At 38.1% G+C, this 27836-nt stretch overlaps 1 long non-coding RNA gene across 1 annotated transcript; it reads left to right on the forward strand.

The window, feature by feature from the left end:
* Nucleotides 1-24187: 24187 nt before the first annotated feature.
* On the forward strand, nucleotides 24188-27831 carry LOC147325641 (uncharacterized). The gene is made up of 4 exons (XR_015130579.1): nucleotides 24188-24726; nucleotides 25543-25691; nucleotides 26027-26103; nucleotides 27043-27831. It is a non-coding gene; the product is annotated as an uncharacterized LOC147325641 (long non-coding RNA).
* Nucleotides 27832-27836: the final 5 nt, after the last annotated feature.

The raw sequence follows: 27836 nt of genomic DNA on the forward strand, positions 1-27836 counted from the left end.
GTCCTACTGAATGTCACCACATATTTAATTTACTTTTTTGTATTAACAGGCAGCAGGAAAACTTTGAAGAGTCCCTGAACTCCAACAGATTCTGGCAGTACTGACCGATCTGTGGAGGGGCAAGCGATAGAAGGATTTCTAGAGCTCAACAGAGGATCACATCATCCTAAGACAGTTCTGATAAGGTTTCATGCTCAAATGCAGCTCTTTCAGTCTACTGATGTAACACAGTTTACTCACCTGGCGAAAAGTGGAAAGAGTGTAAAATTGTACTATTTTTTTTCCTAATCCCTGAAGTTCTGGATCAGTTTAATGCAAAACACAGTACTGTTTGCCAAATTAAGATACATCATGTAGGAGATTCCCCTCCTTTTTCTTAACTGCTCAAGCATTTAAGGATTGCAGAAGGCGCTGGAGCCTATCCCAGCCATCATGATACAAAAGTCAGGGTATACACAAGTTGCCACTTCATCACAAGACTATAACATGTGGAGACAATCATTCACACTTACAGTATAGCCAGTTTTGATTAACCTTAGATTAATCTAGCAAGCATGTCTTCATACTGTGGGAGGAAGCCAGAGTCCTTAGATGGGGAACATTCAAACTCTAGAAAGGCTCCAGCTGCCCAGCACTAGGAACTAGGAAACTTCTTGCTGTGAGGTGATAGTGCTAACTGCTGCATCAACCACTGTTTGATGTATTTGTTATAACTCACTTATTCAATTTAGTAATAATAAAGCTTAACAGAAAATTTTGATAAACTGTTGTTTTTCTATACATATGCCATAAAGTGTGCATTATTAATCAGAAGCACTGATCTGATGGTTACTAGCTGCTCTGGCGTGTAGGCATTGAGCTTAGAACTGGGTTGAATTCACCTAAAAAGACACATGTAAGGCCATTTCAACATGATTTTGTTAACCATAAGTGGTGACAATATGAATAAAATATAAATAAAATCAGTTTTTAAAATATTTATGCGCTGTCCTTTACACTGCAATAAAAAGACCACAAGTACTGCTCTGTAGGAGTGGGCTGATTTCTAGTATTTGCTCTATCATAAGGTAATTACCCAAAGGATTACATAGAAGATTAAAACGAATGTCTACATTGCTAGATAAGTCTGCAAACAGTATCGATTCGAGATAAAAGGTACATTTTGCTGTTATTAAAAGGTGTTTAGATTGAGTTTAGATTGAATCCTGTTTTCAGAGGGCAGAACTATAGTGTGTAATCAAGTGTCATCAAGGGAAGAGTGTCGTATATTACTTACACTGTGTTTGCCGTGTACTGAGCTGTAATTTCTCTGTGGAATCAGGTAGTGAAAAGAGCTCAGAGATAACACATCAAAATATTCCTCAAGATCAGTAAGAGTTGATTTTGCAGAGGCAGTTCATGTTTCATGTTTCAGTCAGCTTCATAACCGGCGTGATATGTGATCAGGAGAGCTCTGAGTAGGTGCGAGAAAGTAGCTGATGCCTACTGAAATTGTCACTAGATTTGTTGCTTGGCCCTTGTTTGATGTTCAGTCACTAAAAGGTTCCCAGAAAGTTGCCAAATCTGGAGAAAAAGTTGCAACGTTGGCAACAGCTGTGCTTGGCAAGCAAGCAGTTGATTTAAAAAAATCTGAGCAATGATGGGTGGATCCAGTTTTGTTTATGGCCCTTTGAGCATGATGCTCCTGCCTCGACATAATACCATTTTTTTTCTCTTTTGTTTTTCATTTTTTCCTGCCAGGCACAGCAGAGTGTATCACTGTGTGAATAACAAAATGTTGTTGTCAGGGTGGAAATGGCATACTGAGCTTGAAAAATAGAGGACACTGCTTTCCATTGTAAATAATTTACTGTCATTACAATTTCATTTTTTCAAATTTACTTACCCGTCATTGTAAAACCATCAATAACATCTTGTCTAAGTATTCCTTTTCCAAACAAATAAAGACATATACGGAATGTGGAGCTATTTTGCATTTACTGAGTTCAATGCCATTTTCATTGTTTCTTTTTGATATTTGTGAAAGCTGAAAGTATGAATATGGTAATCATATATTTTTTAAAACAGTATCTGTTTACAGCTACGTATTAAAACACTGGAAATTAGATGTTGATAAAAAAAAAAGAAGAAAGTTCACCCGGATGACTTTTGTTTAAAAGAAAATGTAGTGTTTTCTGTCTAATGGACAATTTTAATCACAGAGCCTTCCGAGTCCTTATCTTTGTTGAGTTTCAGTACTTGCTATATTCTTTCTGTTCATGCTCCTGTTTTTTTATTTTTTAATTATTATTGAGGTTTTGATGTTTTCATCCCTGCTTGGATTAAGTTAATGCTCCAATGTTTAAGTGTGACCTTTGGCTCCCATTTTAATTGTTCCTTCTTTTGGTTCCCTCAGCATTTCCCTGCCAGCTACATGTTTGTATCCTCTCTTTTATTATATTTTGTCTCTACGTGTTGAGGCCTTTACACGCCTTTACATGCTTTTATATAATTTGTACACACAAAAAAAGGTGATAAACTGAAGTCAATATCAAACAACGATGATGTTTCTAAAGAAAAATGGAGGAAACAGAGTTCTGGGTTCTTCCATTTCTCAAGTCATGGTTTGATCCAGGAGCTGTATCACGACTGCTTTCGCTCATATTACAGGATGGGAGTCGGGCAGTTTGAGCTCTTGTTGGCAGAGTTGGGACCATATCTGAGGAGGCGGAGAAATCGTTTCCGAGAGCCGACTGACCCAGAGCAGTGTCTAACTGTGTGTGTAAAATAGTATAATTTTACTATTTCCATATATTCAGTGGGTGTTTTGAGCTACAAGTGCACTTTTTGCCAAATCCAGTGGTCTCATTGGTTAGATCTGCTTATTTGCATGTGAAAATCTAATAAATAGAATTTGATCTGAAAAAGTAAATATGGAAAAACCTTCAACAAAATCATGTGGTTGATGTGAATAGCCGAATGAAGAACAGGTGAGTTAGAAAAATCGTTTTAACGGACAAAAGATTTGCGCAAATTTTATGTGTCTGGTATGTGTAAATGCCTTTAGTTGTGTTTTGCTTATTTAAAGGTTAGATTTCTTTACTGTCATGTTGGTTGCCTTTCCTTCTTTTGTGATTGCCCTTTCCCTACGCTGAATGTCTACCCCTGCCCTCTGCTCCCAGATTTGCCTTGGCTTGTAATCACTTCCCTCTTTGTCCTTGTCACATGGTCTGGTTATGATCCTTGGTTTAGCTAACTGTTTTTCTAGCTAATGCCCTGTGTTTTTCTCCAGTTTGTTTCTTTGTGTTTTATTTCAATCTTTCATTTTTTTGGATGACTCTGTTCTATCTCCATTTCTTGTCTTGTCTTGTAATAAAGTTCCCTTTTTTTGCAATAAATCTTCAGCATTATGCATTTGGGTTCTTTCTCCTCTGACACACTATAGGGAGTTGTTTTTCAGGTTTTTGAATGATAGTACAGTTCATTGACATATAATCAAAAGCAGTGGGAAAGAATTATTCAGCAATAGCTGTCTCTTGTCTTCTAATTGTTCTCTAAAAAAAAAATCTGAAAAACAAGATGATAAATAGGTATTTCCTGTTTTTAAATGACCCAGACTTTACAAAAACTTTTATCTCTATCAGATTTAATATTCAGAATATTACAAAAAAGCCTCTTTACGATAAAAACTTTTTCATTTTTTCACTTTTAATTTGGTGTCACTGTTCCTCTGTTATTTATGTCACTTTTGATGTGATTTACTGTACTCTTTGTTCTCTTGTTTGCTTCCTTTAAAACATGCAAGCCTGAGAAGCTTTTTATCAAAGTGTTTTTCTTTTTACAAATCCCTTGTTTTTGTGTTTCTAAAGTACGCAGAATAAATTGCAGGACTTCACAAACTAAAGTGCTTACTACATATTGGATCAAATAGAATAGAAAAGCAAGGATTTCTAATTACTGAGTAGGGAAAATGCTTTGTTTCTGTTTTCTTTCCTACCTCAGGTTATACATTTCAGTATACAAAATCCTATTGCTCTACTGCTTTTGTGCACTGTCTTAAAGTTTCACAAACTCATTTACATAAACATGTGATAATAAGGTCTGCAATTGTCCACACCTTATTTGTTTGTCCTTTGTTTGCATCATTATTTCCATTTAATGCACAGATGGATGCATTAAAATTAAATTAGTATGCCCTCAGACAGCACAAGCTAAAACAACAGCTCCCACATTCTCCTGAAGCTTATTATTGCAAGCTGTCAGGCACTGTGTTGTTGGGAAACTGTAAAATTGTTTTTTCTAAGGGAAACGCTTTCAATTATAGAAACATTTATGTAATGCTTGTTTCATTTGCATATGACCATGTCCACTTTGTGGGGAAAGCAATGAAATCACTATGAGATTATTGTGTGCTTCCCTCAGACGGATTTATAGCTCAACTGCAGCTCTGCACCAGCCCTTCAACTACACAGATTGTATGGCATTATTTTTGTGCCACTATTCTGAGCGCACATAAAAAAAATTGCAGGTGCAAGTGTTGCATTTTGAGAAGAAATTTATTTTGAGCAAAGAAAAGCTAAATTTGAGTGAACAAAATTCATTGCTGTGTGCAAAAAATGTATTTCAGTGTTTGCTATTATTCACACACACACACAACAGCAGCCCCTCTCGCTCAGTTTTTGTAATTGCGCTCACTCGCAATGTGTTGCTCGCGCTCTCAACATTTCTGCCCGTGCGCGCTCAACTCTTTCTCTACACTGTTATATTTGTGCCACAAAACCAGCCAATCACAGACTTGGATGCAAAAAATCTGATTGGCTGTTTTGGTCTCTAATCAGCTTGAAATGACAAAATGCAATATCCCAGAATGCATTTCGTCCAAAACTCAAACGAGGCAGTGGCGGAGGAACCAACAAAATCCAACAAAAAAGCCATGACACCTACGTTGACAATGAACTATTAACTTTGGTGAAAATATGAAATGTATTCAAAAAATTTTCTGCTCAGCTCACTCTGCTGAAACCAAGAATATGGAGATATATCTTGCAGCATATCATTAGTCCATGAATAAGTGTACAGGTTTTTGCTAATGGCAGTCAAAGCAAAGCCTTGAGCCTAGCTCGCTGTCACCCACTTCAAGATGTGTTGGCTCAGCTTCTTTTGTGTGTGTGTGTGAGGGTGTGTATTTTCTTCAGGTACAGAGGACTGGAGCGAACTCACTCTTTCTCTACTCTAACAGAAGATTAAGAACATGGAAGACATAGCATTTGTACACTTTGCAGTTTTGGGTAGCCTTTTATTGGTAGTCTTTTTACCCATATTATGGCAGACCCTTTAAAGAGGCCTTCAATGAAAATAAAATGACTCTTTAAGAATGTTCTCTAGACACAGTAGATGATTTGTGCCTTGTTAATCTTACTATAATGATCATAGCAAATGTATGTATATATGTGTTTATGTATCGTATTTCTTCCTTAGTGTCTATTGTGGCTCTAACCCAAAATTTCGTGTCCTCACGCTGAAAAATGAGTCAGTTTGAGGTTTGTTGGTTGTGGGACTCTGGAAGCAGCTGACAGTTACCAACAGGCTAAGCACAGTGAAGCCAGGCTTCCAGTTGTAACTTCTTCTACTCTTATATTAATACTTCTGTCCCGGTACTTTCTGAGTGTTGACTCCTATCATTCAGAATACTGCAGCTGCTTCCTGCTCCTTAATTATACAGTGGAACCCCGACTTACGAAATTAATTTGTTCCCGAGGGTCTTTCGTAAGTTGAAAATTTTCGTAAGTCGAAGCACCCATCGCGCCTTTTGAGTGAACAATAGGCTATAGGCTAATTGCTAACTGCAACAACAATACGTCGTTCAAGTGGAACAGCGAAGCACAAGTACAAAAGCCAAGGCGGTTGTCACATAATTCGGAAGGAATTGTGGGCATTGTAGGCATTCTGGGATCAGCCAATCAGAGCCAGCGGATTTCGTTACTCGGGCATTTTGCCGTAACACGGGCAGAAATATTGCCGTTAAGTGCCTTCGTAACTTGAATTTTCCGTTAAATGGGGTATTCGTAAGTCGGGGTTCCACTGTATATAAATAGTGACTATGAGACGATGTTGCGGCAGCAAGCTAAGCAACCATTACGGTTGGTATAGTGGGGGTTGATCTATGAGCCTCAAGCTCTGGGTGGTGACCGAAAGAATGAGATCTCAAATTCAAGTGAAGGGAAATGAGCTATGCCCAAAGGGTGGCTGGGCTGTCTGTTGGAGATGAGGTGAGGAGCTCAGTCATTCGGGACGGACTCAGAGTACAGCTGCTACTCCTCCACATCGAAAGGACGCCTCCTTAGGTGAGGTATTTCAGGAATGTCCCATGGGGACAAGGTCCTGGGGGAGGCCCAGGACATGCTAGAGGAGTTATGCCTCTCTGCTGGCTTGGGAATGCTTTGGTGTGCCCTCAGATGAGCTGGAGGAGGTGGCCAGGGTGGGTGTCACTACTTAGACTTGGCAACCTGAAATCAGAATGGATGGCTGGAAGAATGGGTGGAGGGTTGGATGGATGGTTTATTTATGTGTAGTGAGCCATTCAAATTATCACAGACAATGTAGCAGTTTGATTCACTGTACCAGATGTTTTTCTTTTGTTTTTTTACTTTTACCTCTTACTCCACACATTATGCATAATTTTTACATTTAGTGTTGCAAGAAAATTGCATTTCTAATATAATTAGATTTAATTTTTGCAGAGCTAAGAGTTGATCTTTTTACATTAAGAAAACATACATTCACATCCCCACAGCATCTGCTCAGAAAGTGCATTTCATTATATCTTACAACAGAAAAATGAAAAGTGAACTGTATTCTTTCTTCTCTTCTGGCCAGATTTGTCTTCAGGTTAGGATGACTTAGAAGTGTGTCCCTGACTCATATCTTCTTTTGTTAAATCTATTCTTGAAATTCTATTGCTGTTGCTTCTATCTAGTGTGCGTAAGGCATTGGTACAAGACTATCAAGAGTGCACTCAAGAGAAACAATAATCCTTTTTTTCCCTTTTTTTGCCTACAACCTAAACTAACATATGCCGACCTTCAAGGAACAAAGACCTCCATTCAAATGATGTTAACACAGCATAACAAAACAAGGACTTTATCCATGACTGCCGTCATTACCTTAACTCTAATTATGAAATTAGAAAGAGACAGATATTGATTTTGTTGATAGATTCTACCTCCATCAGGAGACCCTCGGGAACAAATTAATTTTGTAAGTCGGGGTTCCACTGTACCTGAAATATTAGAATATAATATAGGAAGACATTTTTTACATGTTAATGTACATAATGTATTATTATAGTGTTTATGTTAAACTGGTCTGTCATAAAGTACAACTAAGTGTTCTTTTTTTAATGTAAGAAGGACTTCTGTGCACCTACTTAGCAAGAAGTGTCTCACGTGTTGAGGGTTATTAGAGTGAAAGCAGTGATTCCTTAGATTTCAGCTTCATGTATTTATAATAATGTGTCAAAAAAAACACCCACAACTTCAGTTTTTTAGCATCTGCCTTTTCTCAGAAGCTGTGCAGTGACATGAACCAACCACATGGCAGGTTTCCATTCATAGGTATTTTTATGTGTTGCTATTGCCTTCAGAGAAACAGCACGATAGGTGTTCTCATTTTGATTCAATGAGCATTGATTAACACCTACAGTATTAGCTATCCACTCTTGGCTGAGATAGCAGGATGAATGGAAAGGACATTGCTATATGTGTTAACGTGTAATAGACACACCAGTCCAAAACACATGCAGAAGTTGCAGTAATCTGCAGTAACAGCAGAGGGAGATGTTGGTTTTATTTCAAGCCAACATAAAAAAAAAATCACGGGAAAGACATTATTAACACATTTCTATGTAAATCCATAAGAGTGTTTCTGACAATTAAGAACCCTGAAATGTACTTTATAGCCCCCCGCCCCGCCGCCACTGATTTCTTGGATTTAAATATATTATCTCCCCCTGCTGGTAACGCAACTTCAGCATGCGTGTCCATTTGAAGGGGCAAAGCATGACATGGACACAGTGGACAATTACACATTTTGCCGTGAGACTGGGTTGTGCTGTGGCTACGTTTACCACATTTCAACTGAGGAAAGCAGATGTCACAGCATTTAGTCATAGATTTTTTCTTTCTTTAATCTTCCAAGAAAAAACATGAACTCATGGGGTCTTTTTTTTTCATCCAGGTCACATTGGAACAAAGTTGTGGCTCCAGATGCAATATTAGGTGACAAATTACCTTAAAATTTGTTAAGCAAACATTGTTCAATTTGCCTAATCTTAAAGTAATCAACTTTGGGATTTTTTTTTATGTTTTGCATAAAAACAATGTTATGTCTGAAACATACACTACTATAGACAGTATAGGCAGTAAAAAATATCTTAAGAGCAAAGTTCATGTATTACAAATTGGTTTACATTAACACGAAGACTAATAAATAAAATAATCTAAAATCAGACAGTACACTAAATCAAGCATTGAAATTTTAATCAACAAATAAATTTAAAAAGACTTGAAAAATTGACCCATTCATTACAAATCAATTCAATAAATGATTTATAGTCAGGGCACAAAAAATGCTCGTGGTCTGTTTGATATCTGCTGGTAGGCAGACATAGACACAGGCTAGCTGCATCTTCAATATTATCATAAGAGAGGATCTTGATATTTCAGGACCTTCTGCTTGAGTTAAAGGTTTAAGCAATTTGAATAATTGCAAACCAACAAAAACAAAGCTTATTCTAAAATGTTTCTAAAACACCCAGATGTGGTCTCTCTTTATTTCAGCTCAAAAGTCTAGCAGCAGAGTTCTGAGTTCATGTGTAACTTGTTAATTGAGGTGTTAGGAAGGGTTACCAAAAGGCTGAACTGTTCATTTTTGATATATGGCCCAAGAGTAAAAATGAGCTTTTTCAAATCTTAATAACTGAAACTTCCAAATGAACAAGATGGGTGACAGACAGAGAGAGTGAGAGCCAGAGCGAAACAGCTGGTTCAGTCTAGGTGTCTTTATATACACTGGGACTGGCCTTCTCAGGTGTGCTGCATCTATAATTGGGTCAGCTCCACCTACCTGCAAGAAACAGGTAACAGAAAAAGCAAAACACAAGGCCAGCCCACTGGCCGTCACAGTACCTAGAAAAATACATTTCTTAATGACAAGTGTACACTGTATTTGATAACTCAGTTGATCCAGTTAATGAATGGGAGATGTACTGCACACTGTGGTGGTCAGTGTACCGTTCTTGAATAATAATTCCCAAGAAGGAGCATATATAACATCTAATGTCTTTTAAATAAGACCGATATAGAATTGATCAGACTAACACAGATTTTGATGCTGCTGACCAAAACTAGCCTGGAACCCTTCCCCCCCAAAAAACCTTTATTTGTTCATTTGTTCTTCTTCTTTTTTTTTCTTTCTTTTTTTTCAATTAACAAAAGCAAAATGACACAGGTTTTGGTACCATTTGTGCTTCTGTCATTGAGAAATGGCACTGAAGAGATAAAGATTCACAATGAAAAGAGGAGAGAGAAAATATTTAAAACATCTGTCGCTCTGTGCTCCCGCCCAGCACATCTGCTGTGCATTCTAGTGGGGCACCAGTCACCAATGCAGACTTACTGCACAAACAGGGTCTACATGGAAAAATGATCAGAAGGAAACAAGTCACTTTATCACATACTCCAAAGCTGAAATATGCAGAGCAACAACCGGATATGGCATTGTCATTTCAGATAAAAGAGTTGTTTACAGTCAAAGATAAAGACGGGAAATGCTGTGGATTGGAAAATTGTACAAATTCTTGTTCCAAATTGCACACATTTGATGTAGAACTGCACGTTGAACATCAGTGAAAATCTGTTCGTAGATCTTCAGCATGGTGTGCAGCTTGAAAATAATTGTAATATGCAGGGAGGTATGGGCCAAATCATCAATATCAAGAGTTGAAACACTTTAACTGCAGATAAATGATTTCCACAACAGGAACGATTATGAAGTAGTACAAAGATTTTTTTTCTTTCTTTCTTTTTTTTCCATTTTGTCTGTTTATTGTGTCTTTTCAGAAATCATCCAACTACAAAATGTGCCCAGGGTTGCACAAGAAATTGGAAGTGACAGTTTGGTAGGCACTAAAACCTGGCTTAGTATGTTTATGTAACTCATCTCCTTTGATTTATTCATTTGATTGATTCATTCAGGTAATTATTTAAGAAGTCTCTGTACAGATATAGTTTCTTGAATGTGGGCCTCATGGTTCTGGATCAAAGACATCATCATTGTAACTTTGGGATTTCCAAGAACTTTTTGTAGGATTCAGCTGCACATTGTAAGAAAACAACTGTGATCTTTTCAATTAACAGCAGGGTAGAAAAGTCATATGGTCACATAAATCAGAAAGTTTATGTTTTTGCAAAAACCAGGTCAATCAAAAGCATGACGAGGAATACCAGATCCATGAGAAGATCGACACATTAAGCTTTGTTTACTAAAAAAGGCAAAAAAACAAACAAAAACAAAACAACAACAACAAAAAAGCAAATAGATTTACTAAAAATGTTTACTAAAGAAAGCTCGACTCAAATTAGCAAAAGTGTGTAGAAGGTGTAGTTTCCACGGAGGACAAATAGTAGCCCAGTTTCCAGGATAATAAACAAGGACAAAGGCAGCGTTTCACAATGGGTGGCAGGATAAAGCCTCTAATACAGCAGTGTATTAAACTCACAGTGAAACATAGAGGAGAAATATTCAAGCCTTGGGGTATTTGGCCATTGGAACGGGACACATCAATTCCTCCCTGACCATGAAGAGGCACTCCATTTTTATTTATTTTTTTTGACATGCTATGTGACATTGCTCACCCTCAGTTTTATTTTGTGGAGTAGAATTCATCTTACAGATGGATTCATAACTCAAAGAACACCAAAGTGTTTGTCTGAGTAATAAATGAAGTGTTCATCTACAGTTGAAGTTTACAAACCTGATGACAAAACTAATACGATCTAAGAATACAAATATAAATAGAGCGATCACAACTAAAATAACCAAAACAAGGAAAAGAATCTTAACCTCTATTTAAAAAAGCACATAATCAAAAGTCCAAACACAAAAACGCTGGGTGACAGACGCAGGACCATGACACACACCCATGACGAGAGTACGTAAACTTCTGACCACATCTTTATGTTTAGGTTGGTTTGTTATTTAAATCATAAAAAGCCTAAAGTAAAATGCTAACTAGAGTTTGTGTGTGCATTTGTTAAAATTGTTCAAGTGATTTAGGCTGTTTATTCCCCCCCCCTCTGCTTTGTACAGTTACAGCACTTAATTGTATGTTTGTGCTCCAAGTAAGGTGAGTACAGTAGAAACATATTTTGAATTACCATGACATTCACAACCATGATGAGTGTATGTAAACATCTGACCACATTTAGGCTGATTGGGTATTTCGGTCATAGAAACCTAAAATAAGATGTATAACAGATTTTTTTTAAATTGTGTTAAATTGTTTCAGTGATTTGAACTGTTTAATTTGCATTTTTTTCTTTTTATAGTTTTTCTTTAATTGTATGTTAGTATTGTTTGTGTCCCAAAACATTTCTATCTGCAGTATCTTTCATTCAATAAAGAGCTAATTAAAATGCAATTGTGTTGCAGGTGGTAGAGGAGGAACGTCAGTGGCACCTCCAGTTTGCATGTTGAAGTATACGTAGCCAAGATTCTGAACCCCAAATTGCCTCATTCATTCGATGGCGTATGAACATACGTATGATAGGTTAAAAAAAAGAAGTATACAAAGGTATACAATGTACCAATGCAATGCTGTACAAATATATGTGTGAACAGATGAATGCTATCTGTCATCTAAAAAGCACTTTGCACAGTACGAAAAGAAATGCACTATATAAAAACCAGTCCTTTTTAATATCTTCACATCACAAGAAACTCTTTGAAACATTGTTAGATCATGCTGGTATAAGATGGTTTATCTGATTTCCCACAAAACTTGGGATTCCTTGCAGCTTAAATGCAGCTGTCATTAAAGGAAAAAGCAGGGCAAACAGACTAAGATATTCATAAAATCATGTTCCTTTTTCAGAGATTCAACTTCTCAGTATCAAACCTCCCACACAAAATAAATGGGAACCTAATTTTGGCTCCCACAATTTATATATAAAAAAGCTCTTATTTGTAAGCAATCTGGTGTTTAATAATCCAGTTGTAAAGTGTTGAGATGGCAGAGAAGTAGCTTGAGGAGAAATGTCCCCTATGTTAGTCTTAATGACTGTCTTTAGAGTACAACTGTTCTTGGAACCCACACAGCAGTTGTGTTGTGACGTGGGTCCATACCAAATGAAGGAGAAGTGCTTGTAGAGAGACAGAGACCCTCCGGGCATTACACTGTGACTTTAGTTCTCATGAGTTTTAGCAGAGGTTTTTTTTTCCCATCTGTTAGGCTTCTCCTGAGGGCAAGATGTCGAATTAGAGAGACGGAAGGGAGGCAGCATGGGTAACAGGCAGTGGAACTGGAGACTGCTTTCTGCTTCATTTGTGCATTTGTAATTGGAAGTATGGGAGAAATGAGCTGGGTCATGATAGGTGGGTTTTGGAAGGGGTGGAGGGGATAGCATTTGCATTAACCCCTCTACCATTAGCATTGGGGATTTTCGCAAAGGCCAATGTCAGCAAAGTTTTCTTTTTACTTTTTTTTCCTTCACATTCTCAGTGTAGAGTGGCTCTCCAAACATGCCATGCCTCCTTTATTACATGCGCACCTGGAATATGACAAGTTCAGCTATTTTGTGCAGGCTTTTCTGACGTGGCCTAGGACAACATTAGTTATCCACGGGGAAGGTTGTTTTTCAATTTAGCACCTCTATAATAAGCAAAAGCAGTTCATTATGGGTCAATAGCTTTTATTATTACTACTGCACAACAGGGTGCTAGAAGCACTCTGACTTGTAAAGGGCCAGTCAAAAGAAACCTTAGGCCACTCTCAAAATACACAATTCAGAAATCAGAAGGACTATTCATGGCAGAGTTCATGGCAGAGCTCTTTATAACAAAGTTGTTTTTTTTTTTAAATGAAAATGTGTAATTTTTTTCCCCTGTCTTGCACTCAGAAGTTAAAGCAGGGTACACAACACTCTGGTCAACAAGCTTTGCATGGATTTTTAGTGTCTTTGAACTTTTCTAATATCAAAGCAAAGACTCCCATCTTGTTTATTGCTTTTATCTAACCTGGCAGGTAAATCTACACAATTACTATTTTTAAATTAACCAAACACAAATCTAAATCTAAATCAGTTTCCAGTCTGTTCCAGTGTTTTCCCCACATCCAAAAATGCTGTTAATAAGAACAGCTGTAATCACTGAATTATATTGGTGCTGGACCTAGAGAGGTAGTCACACATTACAGGAAAGTCTCTCAAACTTTCCTAAAGAGTGATGCAATCTTTTCTTCAAGGGTAAAATTATGCTCCAATGTAATTCATCCTAAAATGAGCGATTTATTTATGACACATGTCAGCTTCAGCTTTTCAAGCCGGTTACAAAAAAAGAGAGATCAAAACATGAAATGCTTCCTGCTGTGTCGCTTAGCTTGAAATACACTGCTATTTTGGCAGAAAGCAGTCATCCTCAGCCAAGAAATCCACTGTGTTAAGCCGTGCCCACCATCTCCTTCAGACTCCCGGGAGTTTCTCTGTCCCTTGTTAGTTTTAAGGAAAAAAGGAAAAACAAAAACACAGTAAGTGCATGGGTTTGTGCTTTGTTTTGACGAAGTATTTGCCTGTGTGTCATCACAAATGTTGTTGTGTGCCTCTATCATTCTGCCTATATTCATAATTTGTGGGCTTTGTACAGATATGATTCCTGAATGCCAAAAGGCTCTTGCCTTTGTTTTGTTTCTAACGCTGGCATGACCCTCTGAAGTGCAGGTTAGTAAGCCTAATGTTTATACAGCAACAAAATCCAAAAGAACAAAGCACTCCTGGAGGCTGCTGTCTGTTTCCTGGCCAATCAGAGATGACAGCCAGAAACCAGTTCAAAATGCGTTTTGTGGCCCACAAAAGTCAGCATTTATTTTCCAGGGAGAATTCTGATTTTCATTGTATGCGTGTAGGTGTATGTACTGTATAGACATGTAAAACTCTGAATGTAAAAAGCTAGGATATTCATGCAAACAAAAACAAATACACTAAAAAGACACTAAAAGGATTATTTGAACTAGTGATCCTTTTTTATGCCACTATTGCATGTTACTATTATGTGACACTATGTACACTTTTTCTGTTTTTCCCTACCTTCTGTTTACCTCTCTGTGCACCTCATTTCTGTATTTTACTCCCTCACATCCTAATGCGATCGCAGTAGATAATAATAATGGATTGCATTTATATAGCGCTTTTCCAGGCACCCAAAGTGCTTTACAATTCCACTATTCATTCACTCTCACATTCACACACTGGTGGAGGCAAACCACAGTTGTAGCCACAGCTGCCCTGGGGCAGACTGACAGAAGCGAGGCTGCCATATCGCGCCATCGGCCCCTCTGGCCAACACCAGTAGGGTAAAGTGTCTTGCCCAAGGACACAACGACCAGGACAGAGAGAGAGAGCTGGGGGATCGAACCGTTACAGATGAGCTACCCAACCCCCTGAACCACGGTCGCCCATGATACTGGCTGTTCATAAGGGATATTCAGGTAATCAGGATTCTCTCTCTCATTAGTATTGTAAGGTCTTTTTCTTATACACATTTCTTGCTGAATATTTATCACACTTATATGTTTCAGATCATAAAAAAAATAATATTACACAACGATATCTCAAGTAACTACAAAATGCAGTTTTTAAATGATAATTTATTAAGGGAAAACAGCTGTCCAAACCTCACTGGTCCTTTTTGAAAAAAAAGTAATTGCCTCCCCTGTTAAATCACAAATTAAATGTGATTTCAATTTTTTTGAAAAGCTGAGTACAATTTCACGAGTCACATCCAGGCCTGATTGCTACCAGACCTGGTGAAAGAAGAAATCATTTAAATAGGACTTGTCTGACAATACGAAGCAGACTAAAGGATCTTAAAATTCAATACACGATGCCATGATCAAAAGAAACTAAAGATCAGATGTGAAATGAAGTCGTATGCCAGTCTGGAAAGGGGTTTTAGTTCAGTGTTTATGATTCAAAAATAATAAAGCAAAAATGACACTGAGAGAGTTCTAATGCAACAACTGCTGACCAAAAAGAACATAAATGCTTGTCTCACATTTGACCAAAAACCTCTTAATGATCCCTGAGATTTTTGGGAAAATATTCTGTGGACTGATGATACAAATATGGTGGTCTAGGGCTACTTTGGTACTTCAAGATCTGAAGAAAAAACTGGAAATCTGCTCTCTGAAAAGAAAAACACAAAAAACAAAGGAGAATGTCTGGCTATCATTTCATGTCCTAAAGCTTGGGCTCACTATGTAGCAGGACAATGATCCAACACATATCTGCAAGTCCACCTCAGCATGGCTCAAATTTTTAAAAAAAAGAAAAAAGAAAAGGAAAGGGCTTGAAGCAGTCTACCCAAAGTCTGGATTTAATCCATTAAATCCAGGTGAGATGTTTCACCATATCCTTAAACAGGTCATTCATGATTAGCAACCCTCCAATATCGCTGACGTAAAACAATTCTGCAAAGACGAGTGGACAAAAATTCCTCCACAGTGATGTAAAAGACTCATTGCCAGTTATCACAACTGCAGTTCCTGCTGCCAAGGTATGTTTGAATGTTTTTTTTTTCATTAATAAATGAAACCATCATTTAAAAACTGCATTTTTTACTTGGGTTATCTTTGTCCTTTGTCTTTTATATTAAAGTTGATTGATAATCTAAAATATGTAAGTGTGAAAAAGATGCAAAAAACAAAATTATGAAAGAGGCATTTTTGATAGCGCCGTATGTAACTGAATTTCTTGTATCAAGTTATGGAACAGGCCATTTCCCACTGAAAAAACGAATACATAATCAAAAACAGGGTTTTCTCGTTACCTAAATAGATGTATAAATCTCAAGGAATCCAAATTAGGAGGCTTATACTACTTCAGGTTGTTGTTGTTGAGCTGTGGCTCATTGTGTTTCGCAAATTATTATCAAGACTGATAAACAATCATATAATGAGTGTGTTTTGCTGTAAAGGTTTTCTCCTTTTGTACTGACATTACCTAAATGTACAATACTCGACACCAGCTTTTAATGACACACTAACTTGTATAACTTTAATATACTATTCACTGCTTGATTATGGTTATGGCTTTGATTTAAAAAGGTAGTGCAACAGGGAGCACGAGAGAAGAGGAAGTATGAATGATAAATCTTTGTATGGGGATTAGGTGCATACATTAAACAAAAGTAGTTGTATATTCTGTCAACATGTGATTGTTGTTGTTGATGATGATGCTTGGGGGAAATAAACAAGGGAGCAAACTTATTCCAAATGAAGGTTTAAAAGCACTGATTTATCAAAAGCACGACAGGACAATGCACTCAAGCTTCATTACTTTTTGAGAAGCTGTAACATCCTGCTCTCTCACACAGAGCCAAAGTGCAGGAGAGATAGTGATGCATTTTCTAAAGTTATGCTTCAACTTTAAGCATTTTTTAAAACAAAAAACCAACAAACAAACAAAAAAGACAAACTGTGGTGTGTTGACTCAATCAGTAGTTTTACAAGATATACATCCCATGTTTCATTAGCTGCTTTTTGAACTAGTAATAATAATCAGTGGACTTAAGAAAATTCTAGAGCTGCCTTTAGACTGTAAAGCTCTGCTATTGCAGAGCAGAAAGCTAAAATGTGGAAATCACAACACTGATTCAATGATAGCTTCCTATATTTTTAACTGCTACCTTAAATGAGGAGGTGGGAAGTAACAAAATACAAATACTTCATTACTGTACTCAAGTAGAATTTTTAGATAACTGTATTTAATTTTCTGACAACTTTTTGCTTTTACTCCTGTACTTTCTGCTTCTTACATTTTTAAAAGCAGACTTGTTACTCTTTGTTCATTTATAGCGTTTATACTCGCCAGCTGGAAGGAGTGCTGGTGTCTGTACGTTGTGTTTGCAGTAATTTAGAATCTAGCTAGCGCTACAGAAAAGGAGCAAGCAAGTAGACAGTGACATTTTGTGTAGTGGCAGGTAACTTGAAATTCAAATTCAATAGCTAAAAGTCCAGCTGCTGTATTTCACAGGTAGAGACAAGAGTGAGAGCTTCACTCAGAGATGGAGAAAGATGTGGGAGACCAGACAGGACAGGAGAGGAAGAAGAAAGGCTAGATTTAAATGTAATGGCTGCTCAGTGACACTTGATAAAATGCAGATTTAAAGCTTACATGTGATGTCATTATTTTAAAATTTAATTACACAAAGATAACCTACTGATTCTTATATTAAAGACCTGCAAGTCCACCTCAGTATGGCTGAGCTTGTGAATTGGGATTCTTTTCTCTATGCTGAGCCACTACATAGATGTCAGGGTTCTCCGCCTAAATGTTGTCTGAGTAAAGAAAGTCTGTTTATTTGCCACCTCTGCTAAAATGGAAATAGTTTAAAGAGTGTTTGCAACTGGTCAGTGTTGCATATTTGTGGGCAAACTTACTTTGGCGCTACATGCAAATCCGAATGTAGGCACAACCGAACCCTAAGACATATCAGTTACTCCTTTCAATTATCACACTGTCACCAGTCCTGCACTCCCAGTGGTAGTGACCTCAGTAACATAGCTTCAGTGTTTTTCTGTTTTTGTTTTGTTTGTTTTTTAACTGGGAACTAAGCCAATTTGTATCACCAGTGGCTACTTTGCATGCCATCATTGCAAGTTGCCAAAATTGACATACCATGGTATCTGATCAGCTCATCGCTCCTAGTCTTTTCCAGCCCTCCAAAGCTGAAATAATAACTTAAGGATTTTCAATACTTTGAGTAAACAGATAACTGCGGCTCTAATGAGTTGCAACAACTGATAAAATATTTGCCATCTCCACTACGTCATGTGGTGAGGTAAGGATGTGTTTGTGAATGAATAACTTTAAATTAAAAAGGGGGGAAATGAGAAAAGTCAGTCAGTCTGTAATTACTTGTTTTGTTAGAGTTAGAAATAACAAGAGGAGGTAGTTAACCTAGGTTTGTAACCTACTGTTTTCAAGGCTGATTGAGAAAGGCTGATTGTCTGTGATTATCACTGTGGCCATGGGATGATGCTGTCACAGCAAGGGTGACTGGAGCCATGGCTTTGCTTAGCTTCTGGCTGTGACACATTAGCTCATAACAGGTGTAATGCTAGCTAGATGCAGCAGTTGTGTGTGTGCATAGTGGCCTGGCGTGGTTGTTCTGACTGAGTGAATGTTGAACAGAAGCAACAGTAATCCCGTACTCCTGTGGTGAGTCTGTAACACATCTGTCATATCTGATAAAACCACTCCGGGCTCAAATCCTGTGTTCGGATGCAGTCGAATCAACCACAAATGCAGCCAAAGTCCTGGCAGTAACCATACCCAGCGTCAGAGCCTCAGCCGGCACAGTTCAAAGCAGCTGCAGCTGTCCTCCCAGCTTGTCGCTGTATTTTCACAGCCTGGCCTTTTGAATGGAAAAATAAGCAATTAATTTCAAATGTCACCAAGGGTCACACCAGCATGGTGAATGCAAAAAAACTTAAGAAGGAAATAGGGAAGAAATGGTTAGCAATCTTCAAGGTTACAAAAGTAGTTAGTATTGCAATTTAAATGTTTATCATTAAAACCTTGCTGACTATGGTGTGGATTGTAACAGGCAACACATGAAAAACTCCTACATGTATGCAAGTCTCTTTTGATAGTTTGAAGCTGGAAATGCTGTGTAGTTAATCAGTCATGCCTTTCAGTATAAGATGTTCAACATGGAATGGGAGGAGCATTGTTTTTGACGTTAAGCCAGCAGCAGAAGTAGTCACAGAGTCGAATTGTGTGTTACGCGTGTTACCCACCTATGGGGGGATTTCACAATCTCAGAGGAAACATTGAACACTGACCTGCACCTAACAAGACACACAAATCTTAATATGCATGCACATGTCGTTGTGCTTGAATGTTGTTTTCTGAAACTGTTCTAAACACGGATGGGTGAAATTCTCTCCAAAGTGAGTGGTAACTGCATTCACTGTTATCTTGTGATTACTAATTTTCTCATTTTCACAAGTTTTGTTTTATTTTGTCCATATGCAGTAAGTCAAACCCCTGTTATGATGATCATGCTTCAACATACTCCTTTATGTCACAAACAAATCCAGTTCCCTAGGTATATTATGGCGTAAATCAGATAGTATCCAAATCAACTGCCAGAAGCTTTCAGCAAGTAGACAGTGCTATATCAAGCATCAAATAGAAGAGCCTATGCTCATCCACACATCTCCCTGTGCCTGTTTTCCTGCCTTGACAGCATCTAACACTGACCTCTGAGATTAGAGCTGTTTCTCATACACTGAGCCATCCTTGGAAATGTGCCGTGTTTATGTTTCTCTCCTTTTATCCTTTACTTCTACCCTGCACTGGGAATATTCTGATGCACAAAACCATCATCATCATCATCATCTTCCATCCCTCACAGGATGCTACTTAACATTACATTGCATTAAATATTTTATTGTAAGTTGTACTGTCATTGACACTGAGTTATGGCTTTGTCTCAGAAAGATTTTGAGACAGCGCTTCATGCCTGACTGGTTGTTCGATATTCTGCAATTTGATTCAGTGTTCTCGGATCGATTACATTTTGTTGTGTTAAAACCAAGTACACTGTAAAATGTAATTCTAGATGTTTGTTATTTCAACATATTATTCTAGATCAGTTTGACGATAGATGACTGGAGTTGTTGTTAAAACATAAAATTACAAGTTAAAAATGTCCCAATTACACCAAAAAAAGCTAACTTGAAAACTCATGTCCAGCTAAATCAGCAACTTATGTGAACTTGACAATGTGGGGAAGTTGAGCACAGCAGGATTCAAAACTGTCCCACGTGACTGCTATCGAAGTGCATCATGGGGAATTGGCGGTTAACAACATGCTCACTTTACTTGGACGTTTTTTAATTGTCTTCTTTGGAATATGCTTTCAAGGTGAGTAACATTGGTTATAACTATAAGGAAAGAGAGCTACAAAAGTTGGAACATGTTTTGAACTTATGGCATGACGTGGGTTTTCTCTTTTACCGAAATGTTTGCTTTAGCTAATGTAACTTTTGCTGACAAGGTCCAGCTTGTGTGTCATGACCAAATTTGACCTAATAAACTGACATATGGTCTTTTTTATGGGTTTAATGTGGCACTGACCAAATCACAAGTATTGTGCTGCTAGGTTTAAGGTTGTGCACTCAACCACTGTTGCGATATTAGCAAGCTAACTCAGCTAATTAATAAAGCTTATTTCATATTGTCTCTGTACTTGTAAATTTCTTTCAAGTTCAGAGGCTGTTGTATTTTGGTGGAAGTTCATTTTGGCAATATTTCCAATAACTGGCTGGGTTCAAAAAGAACTTTTTGGCAGGACTCCGATGCTTGTCATCTGTTTACCCCTATGTAATCACTTAAGTTGTTATTTACTGCTGCATGCTAAGCTGCAAGAGTGCACTGAGGATTGAGAAAAAATATGGTCTACAAACCAGCATTATATTAGTTTTTATCAGATAGTCCTCCAGTGTGTTTATTTTTTGCTTTAATTATATTGTGCAGTTATTTGTTACCCTGAAATGCTTTATGCTTAACAACAGCTCACTATTTTAACTTATTTTTGAACTCTTGTGATCAGTATGACTAGATTGTGTGAGTTTCCATACTAAAAGAGCTGTAGTGATAAAATAATTGGCATAAGAGACACTGATTTTTGGCATGGTATACTGCAGAAGTTTGTTTGTTTGTTTTGTTTTTTTTCATAATTTACCTTTTAATTAAACTGAATTCCCTGTATTGTAACAAAACTAACATTGTTCATATGTCAGAAATTTAGCAAACATGAATAAATGGCCAAAACAAAATAATTATAAAATATATATTTTTATTTTACTTGTTTTAGGTCTGTGAAGCCAAACTTGATGCTGGGGATTTATTTTTGTCAGTGGAGTCAAATGGTAAGTCACAATTTGTGCATTTTGTCATACTGGAAACAGTGGCGTGTCTAGAAAATTTTTCAGTTTCATGATTGAAGTAGCAACAGGAGAGGGAGGGAGAGAGAATGAGAGAAGAAGAGGCAGCTGTGCAGCGTAACGACAGAATAAATCCAGCTTTGTGTCTTTTTTTCATTATAGTACGGGACAAACTGCATCTCTTCTCAGCTCAATACGAAACGCGTATTGGCAGATAATTGGCAGATAATATTTTAAAAAATTCTACCAACCGTTAACCATAATTCAATAACCCTATAAACCTAACAACCGAATGCACTTTTAACTCTTATTAGAATGAGATTTTAACCACTACGGTGCAAAGTTTTTAGATACTGTGTTGATAAAGTACAAGAGATACAATCAGTCAGTGTTTATTCAGCAGTCAAGGACATCAATATTTGCATAGTATTTTTACTGACATGTAGTGCACATATGTTTTGGGCAAAAACATTTTTGAATATTAAAATACGAACATTTGTAACAAACAATTGACAAATTAGCCAATGCCAATGTAAAACTTTATGTGCCTGTTAAAAAAAAGAAGATAATCTTCTCACAAACTGGTGTTTGATTTTGAAACAGGAAAAAAGTGGGGAAACAAATGAAAAGACTAACATTTGAATGAAACCTGAAAGCAAGTAAATACTTTCTATGCTGCCTTATTGTAAACTTTGGTAATATTGATGTATAAAGAACAACACTGGCTGATGATGAAATACAGTCAGCTGGCATGGTGACACTGCCAGTATTAACCTGCAGGGCTGGACTGGGACAGAAAATCGGGCATTTTGACTACAGACCGGCCCACCAGGTATTAAAGCCATAAAGCCTTTGACTGAAAACAAACCCTGTTGTGACAGTGATGTACACTGTCTTGTTGGTATATGTATGATTTCTATACATTTTACGTCAGATAAAAACTTTGTTCGCAAGATTCAGATAATTATTTAATAAAAGCTAAATATTTGAATTGAGAATAAAAAAAAGTATTTCTTTGTGCCCCCCTCTCCCTGTTAATGCCCTACCTGCCCCCCTGGCAAAACTTTGCTAGACCCGCCCCTGCACAGCTATCAGCTGTCAGCTACTTAGAAAAGGATCCTGGTGTTATTTGTCTCTCAGAAACAGTTCATAACTTCCCTTCAACTTATCCATGTCACCTAAAAGGTAAACTTGTTTCTCCATCACAGCTCTGATGATTCAGTAAGGACATCTCCTGGTTTCATCTTCATGTTTCCCTCTCACCACATATCCAAACCGACATCATGACCAGCAGGTTTACAGCTGTGGCTCCAGCAAACATCAGCTGATACTAGAAATTAATATTAAATAAATTCTAACAACAGCTGATCAAGCTTAAACGTGCAGCTGTTGTTTAGCGCGACATCTGCTGGTTTCCTCTTTCTGGCGCAAAGTGGGCGATAAACAAACAAGAGAGAAAAGCCGATCAGCTGATCATTGATCAGTTTCATGATTGAAGTAGCAACAGGAGAGAATGAGAGAAGAAGAGGCAGCTGTGCAGCGTAACGATAGAATAACTCCAGCTTTGTGTCTTTTTTTCATTCTAGCTAAAGTTCGGGACAAACTGCGTCTCTTCTCAGCTCAATACGAAACGTGTAATATTTTCTCTGAATGAGGGACCATTCCATTTTTTTAAGGAGCCGTTGGCAACTCTACTAACTAACCTTATGAATAAAATAAAGTTCACTATCAGTAACATCATAGCACCCACCCAGCTGTATAGAAACTCCGTCAAGCTGGCTAGAACGCAGTACGAGTTATTGCAACTGACGGTAAAAAGTCAGCACAACGAAAATAAACTCCACCTAAACTTGGTTTATATCTGACCCAGATAGACTGCAGGTCATAACTTCTTACCTGAAGTTCAGTTCACCTGACACTCGGACCGGCGGCTGCCTCTCTCCTCCTGCCTCCCCTTCCCTCATCCACCTGCTGGCCTCTGTGGAAGCTCTGCCATAGCCACCACCAAACAACTGAGTTATTTTTACACCTCGACCTGCATCTGGCCAATCCACCACCTCTCATTGTTCATGCCATTACAAAAAAAATAAAAAATAAGTCACCGGGCATATGCCCAGTATGCCCGATGGCCAGTCCAGCTATGTTAACCTGCAACCAAATCTGCAGCTCCATACAGCAATGTTACGACTTAGATTATATCTTATAACTCATAACTCTTATGTTAGCTCCCCTCAGTAGCATACTGTCTGATATATTCCACGGCTGCAATAATTCTTTAAGTGTTATTTTTTCCTTGGTATTCTAATTTCACCGAAGTTTACTAAACTCAACAAACTTAATATTACTTACCGGGACATTTATTCTGTCCTCATTTTCTTTCACCGAAAAATTGTTTCCTGCAGTGCCATCTTTCGTGCTTGGCTCTCCTACCTTTGCTAACGTGATGCACATAGCGCAGAAGCCGATGCTACATTCACTTACACTCGGATATCTGAGCTTCACCGTTAAAACATAATTGTACATTTGATATTTGATTGAATTTTATTGTTTTGCCTTTGGGGTGGCACCTGGGGTGGCCAGTCTGGTTGGGGGGGTGGCCTGTGCCCCCCCAGGCCACCCCGCTGGACATGCCACTGACTGGAAACACCACAGATTATATTGTAACTTAATAGCTCTGTAGAACAAATGATATAAAGATTGTAGTGTCAGGGTACTTCTTAAGAAGTAATTGTAACCCGGGTTAAAAAGATGCATAAATAGTAAAAGATAAGTGAAATCTGAGAATATAAATATCAAAGAGTTCATTTATTTAAATTTTCTTGTATATTTAAAAAGGTAAAAGTTCATGTAAAATGATTAAAAACATGTTTGCATTGTTTAAAACAAGTTCTTTCTTTTCTTGTGAATTGTTTGTGAGAACTGTAATTTCCTACGGGGATAAGGTCTGTGAAGGTAACACAGGGTGGAGAAGGAAAAGGGAAAAAGAGACGAGAGCGCGAGAAGAGAGGGCGGTGGTGCGTGAGTTACACGGAGCATCCGGAGAAGTTAGCTTGTTTTTATGTACTAAGAGTAAGTGTGTTTTGACTTTTCGGAGAGATAAGTCACAGTGTCGGTAAGCTAGTGACATAACACGTAAAGTTTCAGCGTGAGTCTGCTGGACTGTGTGCTTTGTTTCTTGTGGCTGTGCACGCATTAAGTTAAAGTGAGGCTAACCCAGCCGTTCGCTAATAAGGACTACTGTAGGCTGCCGTTTCGCTATAGTTGTGGAACGTAACAAGCTGCAGAGGATCGTTACCGAACTGGATAACGACGGACACACCCCAGATAGTCACTCTGAGTGCCCGCGTCACTCAGAGTACCTCTGGCAACGTGGGAAGCTAAAACAGGTAGCTTGTGGAGCACGTGGAGATCACGGACCTTCCTCATCTTTGTGCTACTGCATTCAGAGCGGAGTGTTTCTGAAGGAGCTGAGGACAACTTGTTGCCTGGATTAAGCTGGTGGGGATTGCACGTTTCACAAGGTACTGAGTTTATTTATTTATTTTTTGCTCGTTGAGTGAAGAACTTCCGGTTGGGAGATCGTTTTGGATTTATACTGGATCAATACAGGCCTGCAACGTAGGGTTTATCTCTGCCGGCTTTAGGTTTAGTTTGGGGACTATAATTGTTTTATCACTGGTGGTTTACACTGTATGTGTGGAGATTCTGTGTACAGTGGGTAAATTGCTGTGTGTGTTTGTTGGTTTGCCTGAATACTGAAATCTGCCATTTTATTATTTTCTTGTTTTCATTGTTTGGTAAATTAAAGGAGGGTTGCAATGCTCTACTTTACATGGTGTATGACATGATTTACTGCACTATAGACACTAGTGTTAATTTTTGCGTGTAGTGCTACTGTTAAGGAATAAGCTTCATTGATCCCAGAAACAAAAGAGAAGTTAACTTAAAAATATCGTACGAGAGTACACTAGAAAAAGAACCCAAAGCCCATTTATTTAATGGTATTGAGTAAATGAGGGCTACATAATATTGCACTATTGATGATCGCATGCAGGTGGCATAAACTAAATAGTGTTCTTTTAATCGCACGTTTACTAAGGTTTTACATCACATAAGTAATTTTCACAATCATTCTACTTTAAAAGATTTCAAGACAGAGCTTATTGTTCTCTGAACTTCCTTGTTTGCTGAACGGCAGGTAAAGTGCATCTTTTTGTTTGTTTGCTTTTGTGTGTTTGTGTTTTCTCTAATGGACCTCAGATGACGGTTTGCTTAAATTTGGGTCTCAAAGAATCTTTTCTGTCTGTACTCCCCACCCCTCTTCTTCTATTGCTCAGGTTGAAGCAGAATTTGCCCGTCTTACATCTGTTGACCTGAAAGGGTTCCTTTTTGCTGTGCTTGACCATTATGGAGAGGTTCGTGGAGCTGTACAAAATCAAGAGTGGCATAGGAGGGCTATAGGCTCATAAAATGCTTCGGTGATGATGTAAGTGTTCAACTGCGAAATCTAATCCTTTGTTTAAGTTTTAGGTTATCCAGTTCAACTGATGAACTCATTGAAAGAAAGCTGATAAGTAAAGTCTGTCATCATATTTCACAACTGGACATTTAGTGTGGTAACTTTTACAGAATCTGTGTGTATTGGTGGTAGGTTGGATATCATATTCTACTTGAATGTCCTGATAAGCCTGATTCAAAATCTCCAATGATAATCATATATTGATGGAATTATGTATCAAAAAGCTGTGAATTTGGAGCTGTCTACATGCTTCATAAACACTGTTTAAAAAGTGTTTTTGTTTTCTTTTTGACTTTGACCAGAGCCCTACACAAAGGAAGAGGACAGAGGACCTCATTTTCTAAAGGAAGATCCCTCACACACTTTCAAGACTGTGAAGGTTAGCATTGTTTCTTTTAGTAAATTTAATAATGACAGCACCACAGTGGATTTTAAATTAAACACGTGGCATCTATAAAACAATAGATGCCACATGATAACATGTGTACTTCTTCCTCACCAAATGTATTATTACAAGATCTTTGACACTGGAGATGGTCTGGGTTTCAGAGAAACTAACTGGCAAACTAGCATTGATATTATTACTGTCTTGTGTTTATTCATGTCTTCACCAGGGTCTTTGACATTTCGCTGCTGTACTGTTCACTTCAGCTTTACGTTTGATTTCTCACATTGTAAATGGTAAATGGCCTGTATTTATATAGCGCTTTACTAGTCCCTAAGGACCCCAAAGCGCTTTACATATCCAGTCATCCACCAATTCACACACACATTCACAAACTGGTGATGGCAAGCTACATTGTAGCCACAGCCACCCTGGGGCGCACTGACAGAGGCGAGGCTGCCAGACACTGGCGCCACCGCCACCTCTGACCACCACCAGTAGGCAACGGGTGAAGTGTCTTGCCCAAGGACACAATGACTGAAACTGTCGGAGCCGGGGCTCGAACCGACAACCTTCCGATTATAAGACGAACTGTCAACTCTTGAGCCATGATTCAGTCATCCACCCATGTGTGTGAATGACTGAATGTGTAAAGTGCTTTGGATTTTGTTTGAAGACATGCTCAGTTATTTATGAACATGGTCTTTGTTTAAAGCAAGAAATTGATCTGTAACATGGGGGTGCATATCTCATTCTGAAAAAACTAATAATTAACCAAAACAACTAATAAGTGTTACCCAAAGCCAATCACCATCATCCAAGGCATCAGTATGGCTCTTCTTTGGAAAGACATGAATTCTTAAGCACAAGGGATATTGTGTAATTGTAATTGTGTAATTTTATTTTATTTTTTGTCTTTGAACCCTTTTATAGCCGACAGTTATTGAAGACACGTTTTCTAAAAGGATGAAAGTTGGCATTGTGATGGTGAAAGAAGAAGACATCTTCGATGTGTTGGTTGTCCTTGAGGCAGCAGTAATCCTGTCTAATCTGAGGGATGTCTCAAGTGCCATTTCCATGCTGATGGGCCTTCTTTTTGCCCTCAACATAGACTATCCAAAGGAACTTAAGGGCATCTTTGAAGTCATTCAGAATGTCCTAATGAACATTGGTGGAAGGCAGTGCATCTCAGTAGTGCATGGTCTAAGAAACAGACTCTTGGGTAGTGACACCGCCACAGCCTTAAAATTCAGGGAAATGAAGGAGGCATTTGAGGGCCGCATTTCGAGCAGCCTGTCACTACCCGATCCGTACCGGAAACCCGATCGGCACCCCGCATACGCGAAAGGTGTCTACTTCCGGTCAAAGCATTTTACGATAGCTACAGGTATCTGTTAAGATGTTAAGAATAACAAGTATCTCTTAAAATGTTTCCGATAATGAAACATTTAATATAATGTAGACAAAAACAAAAAAATAAAAAGATAGTGACAGATCGGGACTCCCGATCCTTACTGCGCATGTGCAAAGTCGGACCGTACAAATCGGGCCTACCCAATCCGTACCGCGCATGTGCAAGGGTTTTCTTCTTCTTCTGTTCGTTTAATGGCAGTGTACTCCCCAGTGTACGAGGATACCGCCACCTGCTGACTGAGCGAATGAACCCTATTGTAAACTGAATTAGCGTCATTACAAACGTGTGTTAAATTTGATTTAGTGATAATCGA

The sequence above is a fragment of the Aulonocara sp. 'chitande type north' Nkhata Bay genome, linkage group LG7 (assembly GCF_057382095.1).
Source record: "Aulonocara sp. 'chitande type north' Nkhata Bay isolate Kocher_YH1m ecotype deep benthic linkage group LG7, A_spYH_male_GT1.1, whole genome shotgun sequence".
NCBI classification, from domain to species: domain Eukaryota; kingdom Metazoa; phylum Chordata; class Actinopteri; order Cichliformes; family Cichlidae; genus Aulonocara; species Aulonocara sp. 'chitande type north' Nkhata Bay.